This window comes from Pocillopora verrucosa, chromosome 13 (genome assembly GCF_036669915.1).
Source record: "Pocillopora verrucosa isolate sample1 chromosome 13, ASM3666991v2, whole genome shotgun sequence".
NCBI classification, from domain to species: domain Eukaryota; kingdom Metazoa; phylum Cnidaria; class Anthozoa; order Scleractinia; family Pocilloporidae; genus Pocillopora; species Pocillopora verrucosa.
Genome location: NC_089324.1, coordinates 17,380,013 through 17,387,630, shown reverse-complemented (window position 1 = coordinate 17,387,630; position 7,618 = coordinate 17,380,013). Strand labels below are relative to the sequence as shown.

The 7,618-nt window shown below is 37.1% G+C and overlaps 1 pseudogene; it reads right to left on the bottom strand.

Annotated features, from left to right (window-relative positions):
* Nucleotides 1-3,626, bottom strand: part of LOC131797449 (vesicular inhibitory amino acid transporter-like) — a 5,323-nt pseudogene extending 1,697 nt beyond the window's left edge.
* Nucleotides 3,627-7,618: the final 3,992 nt, after the last annotated feature.

Here is a 7,618-nt window from a genome sequence, read left to right as displayed (position 1 = left end):
TACTACCTTATACGATTAGATATCAATTCGGTATTTATTTTTGACAAGTATCAGTGGAAATTTACGTAATTCAAACGTTTATAATTTGACGTAATGACCAAAATTATGACCAAATTTAAACATGCGATCAGAATGGCAAGCAAGTCTTTTGAGGCACCCTATTTTTAACGCTAAAAGTAAACTTCCTCGGAACGACACGCGGCGAAATTTGTTCCATCCGTTCTTACACTGATGAAACCTATAATATCTTCAGATTACCTTAAACTTTGCAATATGATGAGTTACTTCTCTATGTAGTTCTTGCAGCTGACATATGCTTAAGATATAAACTAAATACTCAATGGTGTAGTTCTGAAAAAAGTCGTTTTGTTTCTAAAGGAAAAATCTATATATTTATAATGTGTCATTTTAATTGCTTCCGCTTGATAATAAGGTTAATTCGTACAGGTAATCACATAATTTTAAGTGCAATTTGGAATTAATACGCACGAGTCAATTGTGTTAGTCTTTGGAAAAATTTACAAGTGCCTATTTATTCAAAATGGCATGAGAAAAATCATGTGATTACGTATTAATAAAATACATGAAGAAATGCGAGATAGCTTATAATTATGCAGAAGCAAAGCGCGCGCATCAAGTGCAAAAATTATTTATTCAAACCCTGCAAATGAAATTGTGCGTTCGGTCGAAACAACCGCGTACGATCAAAACAATAGTATACAATGATGTTTTTACATCTTTGAGGCGCAAGAAAGTTCAATATCCGGCTTAACAGTTCAAGGAATTGTTCAGCCTGGTTTGTTACTTCTTTGCACTGAATTAACCCTCTTCTGCAATGAATTACCTGAAAACTGCATTTATCTTAACAAATGAGTAGTTTTTTTATGTATCTTATAAATGTGAAAGAAAATTGTAACACTTTGCAGAACTGATTCTTCTAGTTCCGAGAATCAGGTCGCAAATGCTCCTCAATTTCACTCCTCAATAAATGCTCCTCAATAACACATTGCATGAAGTCAATATTTCAGAACACGTTTTACCGTTTAACTCTCCGTCTCCGACAACAGTTGTGGAAGCTTGTTGGGCTGTTAGACCCTTCAAGTTGCCACCCGTTACGGCCATAGAGCTCAAATGTGTGAAATGGATTGAGACCAATTTAATCACGGATGAATTTTAGTATCTGACGCCTCATTGGTTTTCTATTAGAACAAAGGTTCTAATAAGGTTCTAAACCAAGCTCCAGCTGTGAGATGATCATCTTGCACAGTAGCAGTACATAAGAAAAACCCTTCTTATGTAAATTGAAAACCTCGAAATGGACAACTCGCTGAAATGGGTTCTTTCCATCAAAGTGAGCGGTCAGATAACAAGAGAAAACGCAGTGGAAGTAAGGTGAGGTATTTTTATTGAGAATATGACGTATAGTTTTATTCCTTAGAGCGGTCGTAAATATTCTCATACAAACTCTTATAATTCCGCCCATGACTGTCATTATGCAAGATGATCGCTAAACGAGAACCATGAAAAGTCATTCAACACTGGAAAATGTTGTGGCTCACGTTTTATCGTAATAAAGATCAATACTGGCGCACGAAGTTGACTACATACATAAGTGAAAGCCGAAAACGCTCACGGTATCGTTCAAAATTACTTGATGAAATGCGACAACTATAATATTTGAAACTGTTACCTTTTACGGTTTAAACATGCGATCAGAATGGCAAGCAAGTCTTTTGAGGCTCCCTATTTTTAATGCTAAAAGTGAACTTCCTCGGAACGATACGCGGCGAAATTTGTTCCATCCGTTCTTACATGGATGGGACCTATAATATCTTCAGATCACTTCAAACCTTGCAATATAATGAGTTACCTCTATATGGAGTTCTTGCAGCTAACATATGGTTAAGATACAAACTAAATACTCAATGGTGTAGTTCTGAAAAAAGTCGTTTCGTTTCTAAAGGAAAAATCTACATATTTATGATATGTCATTTAAATTTCCTTCCGCTTGATAATAAGGTACTTTGGTGTAGAATTATATCAAAATTTTTTTCTTAAACACTCAGCTGTTTAGAAAAACGAAGCACGGTTTCTTTAGATGTATTTTTATTCAACTTCAAGACTATTCTTCGTGAATGAAAGTGACTATTCTTCGTGTTCATGTTTATATTGCAATTCTTGAAATGTGTAGTATAATAACAAAACTAAGATACAAAAGGCCGTAAAAGATATATTGCAAGAGTGTTTTTTTTTATTGTTATCCTGTATTCAGTGGGAAGGCGGAGGCTAATTCGGAAATCATTGCTGGGTTCAAGTGAAAACAATTAACGATTAAAGTAAATGGTTTGAACCCAGGAGTATCAGTAGTTCGTATAGTGTGATCGTCCGTGTGAGTGTAGTTCTGAAAAGAACTGTTGTTGGTGACTGACGTTTCGACAACCTGTGCGGAAGTCATCTTCAGAGTCAAGTGGAGAGTGGTTGTCAGTCGATGATGTTATAAAGTCTGGTCTGTTGAACGTGATTGGTCTGTTTAGCCGGGATGTGATTGGCTGGAACGCAAACTATTGATGTTGTAATTCAGTTCCACATGTATTCACGGTATTCCGCGGGTATTGATCCGAAGCCAGAGGCCGGAAACCAGCCCGTTCCAGCTTTTCGACGCCATCTTGCCTTGACTGACACACATGTCTTCGGTCTCATGCTGGTATCTATTCACCTCGATCTCATGATTTACTGAGCGTCGCTTACCATTGGGTCTCTGTGGCTCAGTGGTAGAGCATCGGAGCGTGGTTGGTCTGAAGTTCGATTCCTCACGGAGACTCAGAATTTTTCTTTGTCATACGCGCGTGACAAGACGATAAACTTCTTTGGCTATTTTTTTCATCTTACTTATGATATTCATGTTGTGATTGAGTCAGTGTCTCGGGGTAGACTCGTTTCAATTCAGTCTCTGTTGTATAGAATCTATTTTTCGGCACGCTGTTTTTTGATATTAAAATATTTTGTAAAATGTTAACATTTTCAAACCGTCAGTTTAGGCGAAAATTAATTGAAATAATCACATAGTTAATATATTCAGAAACCTAACAGTCCCAAAGATTCTTCGAGAAGCAGAACTGTCCTTGCAAGCCTTTAAAATGATGAGTTTTGAAAGATTCTCAAACTGTTTGGCAGCTGATCCTGAGCTGCTTTTTTTTACGGTTGACTGTTAAATTTTAGGAAACGGGTAAGTTCTTAAAGAAACAGAGGTGCTGCGTCATTGGGAGGTGCCACATATCGTACACATCTCAACGCAAAACACGCAATTTACTTAATACGCTCTAACGAAGGGCTAACACTCGAAAAGTCAGCTTCAGAAACTCCTTATGGGGGCCAATACACTTTATCATTAATTGTATCCTTGATAAAATTTAACCGAGAAAGAATACAGATTGAAAATCAAAGCCGAAAATATTTACAAAGGTATTAATTATAGCTGGCCAAGATGTTTTCCACTCTGTAATCTTCTGCCTGTTTTAAGTGTCTGTACTCACCTGAATCCGCAAACTTCATGAAATCACGACTAAACAGCTGGGATTCAACTGGTATCGGTGTGGAGATGAATTAAATACAAACATAAAAAAAAGTTTCTTCTTAAGGCTGCTGTTTTGGTCCCGTAGAAATTTTCTCGACAAACATTGCATGTGTTCCACTAATGAAAAATTGTCATGTATTCATACAAGACTATAAAAGGCTACACGGTCTGCTGATCCGCACTTTAGTAACACCGCTATTTGCATGCTATCTCATGCTATCTCTCATATTGGGTCTCTGTGGCTCAGTGGTAGAGCATCGGAGCGTGGTTGGTCTGAAGTTCGATTCCTCACGGAGACTCAGAATTTTTCTTTGTCATACGCGCGTGACAAGACGATAAACTTCTTTGGCTATTTTTTTCATCTTACTTATGATATTCATGTTGTGATTGAGTCAGTGTCTCGGGGTAGACTCGTTTCAATTCAGTCTCTGTTGTATAGAATCTATTTTTCGGCACGCTGTTTTTTGATATTAAAATATTTTGTTAAATGTTAACATTTTCAAACCGTCAGTTTAGGCGAAAATTAATTGAAATAATCACATAGTTAATATATTCAGAAACCTAACAGTCCCAAAGATTCTTCGAGAAGCAGAACTGTCCTTGCAAGCCTTTAAAATGATGAGTTTTGAAAGATTCTCAAACTGTTTGGCAGCTGATCCTGAGCTGCTTTTTTTTACGGTTGACTGTTAAATTTTAGGAAACGGGTACGTTCTTAAAGAAACAGAGGTGCTGCGTCATTGGGAGGTGCCACATATCGTACACATCTCAACGCAAAACACGCAATTTACTTAATACGCTCTAACGAAGGGCTAACACTCGAAAAGTCAGCTTCAGAAACTCCTTATGGGGGCCAATACACTTTATCATTAATTGTATCCCTGATAAAATTTAACCGAGAAAGAATACAGATTGAAAATCAAAGCCGAAAATATTTACAAAGGTATTAATTATAGCTGGCCAAGATGTTTTCCACTCTGTAATCTTCTGCCTGTTTTAAGTGTCTGTACTCACCTGAATCCGCAAACTTCATGAAATCACGACTAAACAGCTGGGATTCAACTGGTATCGGTGTGGAGATGAATTAAATACAAACATAAAAAAAAGTTTCTTCTTAAGGCTGCTGTTTTGGTCCCGTAGAAATTTTCTCGACAAACATTGCATGTGTTCCACTAATGAAAAATTGTCATGTATTCATACAAGACTATAAAAGGCTACACGGTCTGCTGATCCGCACTTTAGTAACACCGCTATTTGCATGCTATCTCAAGTCAATCGCGACAAACAGAAAAATCTATCTTTTTGTCGGGGGTAGAGGGTATAGGGCCGGGTCGAGGTTTCATGTCGAGGGCGAGGGTACAATGTCGAGGGTCGAGGGTACCTTTTTTTCCCATTTTTTTTAATTAATAAAAAAATGAGCGGTGTTCTTTTGGAGGGGCAGGGGGGACAACACGATGACAGTGGGACGACATCATGATTTGTACACATAATTATCCTGTGTGCAGATCTGTTCCTGTGGTTTTTGTTGTAAAATTCAAGCATTGATGTACAGACGAAACATAGTTACAAGTGGTTGTAATTCGTTATAAGTGGTCGTCACGCAAAGTTCCTCTCCCAAATACAGATTGGAATGTAAATGCCCAAATAAACGTTCGAAGGAAATGTTAACTGAGCCATGTATCATGTTTTATTTTTTCGCCGTCCCGAAATCCACCCCCCCCCCCCCCCCGCACACACACATACACACACCCCACCTTTCATCTTAATACGGCTGTTCTTATCGTTCTTGTAGTTCTCTGTTATTCTCCAAATAAACGCAGGCTATTCCTTACCTCACCCCTCCCCCACTCGCTATTTTTAGGGCGATGTCCTCGTATAAAAAGATCAAATGTCCACCTGCAGTCTCTATCTTGAAAAAAATTTCTTTAACTATTTTTAATTATTTTAGTTAATTCGGCTTAAATTTTCTTTATTAATCAAAAAAAAAATGGGGAAAAAAGGTACCCTCGACATTGTACCCTCGCCTTCGACATGAAACCTTCTACCCAAGAGAAAAAGATAGACTCACTTCCTGACGCCTATTTACACCTCGTCAGAAAAAAGGGCGGCTAATTAGTGAGCGTATAAAAGGACCTCTTGTTGCAGCGTTTAGATCACCCCTGATGAAAGCACTAGACGGGAGTGTCGAAACGTTGGATCAAGAGATTATAACATTATGGTGATTATGGCGTTTTTTTACAACTCATAGTTAAAATTTTTCAATTTTACCGCCAAAGGGCTATAATAATAATAATAATAATAGTTAATCTTTATTGAGGATGCCAACATCACAGAAAGGGTGGTTTACAGAAGGGTCCTCTAAAGGTAACTACAAATCAATATAATTACGTAAAAATGTAAATATAAATACAATCGAAAAATAAAACAGAAAAACATACATTATATTAAAAAATTAACACTAATTTAATTAAGCTAGTGCTGCATTAAAAAATTAAAATAAAGCTTTCTTGATACCACGCTTAAATTGACTTAAGGTGGGCACATCTCTTAGGGAAAGGGGTAAGGCATTCCAAGCGTCCGCTGCAAAATTTGATGTTATCCAGTGCCCCCATCTTGCTTGCCATCTTAGCTATGTCTGTTTTTACCATTTCACGGCTAACCGTTAACCGGTTCTAGTAAGGTTCTTGGCTGTTAATGGTTGTTAAGGTAGTATTTTGAGTGCAATTTGGAACAATAAGCAAGAGTAAACTTTTTCAAAGACTTACAAAATTGCACGAGCCCGCAGGGCAAGTACAATTTGTGGTCTTTGAAAAGATTTACAAGTGCTTATTTATTACAAATTGCTCGAGAAAAATCATGTGATTACGCATAAATAATATTCATGAAAAAAATACGAGATAGCTAATAATAATGCAGAAGGACAGCGCGGATAGCAAGTGACATTGTGCTTCGGTCAAAACAACTGCGTACGATCAAAACAATAATATACAATGATATTTTCACATCTTTAAGGCGCAAGAAAGTTCAAACTGTGGCTAAACAGTTCAAGGAATTGTTCAGCCTGGTTTGTTACTTCTTTGCACTGAATTAACCCTCTTCTGCGTTGAATTACCTGAAAACTGCATTTATCTTAACCCATCAGAATTGGGTAATTTTTTCAAGTAAAAAAAATTTTAACACTTTGCAAAACTGATTCTACTAGTCCCGAGAATAAGGTCGTGAATGCTCTTCACTTTCACGCTAAAAAATACATAGGAAATAAAATAGCTATAGAATATATAATTACATGAGGTGCTACCTAAAGATTTCTTTCGTATTTCAAACCGTGACCTCTTAGTCCATAAATAAAAATATGTGATTCAACAACACATTGCATGAAGTCAATATTTCAGAACATGTCTTACCGTTTAACTCTCTGTCTCCAGACAACAGTTGTGGAAGCTTGCTGGGTTGTTAGACTCTTTACCACTCGTTACGGCCAGAGACCTCAAATGAGTAAAATGGATTGAGACCAATTTAATCACGGATCGGACCACGTGGCACCTCGTGGTGTGATCAGAGACAAGTTATCAAGTGATAAGCTATCTTTAGAGATTTAGATATGAAAATATTAAGCTAATTATTAATATTTAAGGCGAAATAAAAAGAAATATCTGTGAATATTTGGAAACCTGACTGTAAGACCTTCCTCTCAGGCTATAACTTTTCGTGGCAGGAGTCTAAAATATATATATGAAAGAACTTTACATCATTTGGTGGTTCGTCTTGAGCTTTTTTCATCTCTTCCTATCTTTTTTACTTATTATTATTTTTTTTACGGTTAACGTTAAAATTTTAGTAGAGGGGGCAAGTTTCCAAAGAAACTGTGGTGCTGTGTCCGCGGGGTACAACATATTACGTACACCTTCCTGTCTATAAACCCGGCACACAACCCACAATTCCTCTATTCGCCTTGACAAAGGGTCATGTCTCGAAAAGTCAGCTTTAAAAACTCTCAACGGTGCCCACATAATTTAAATTATAAACTCAGTTGGTAAATAGAGACTG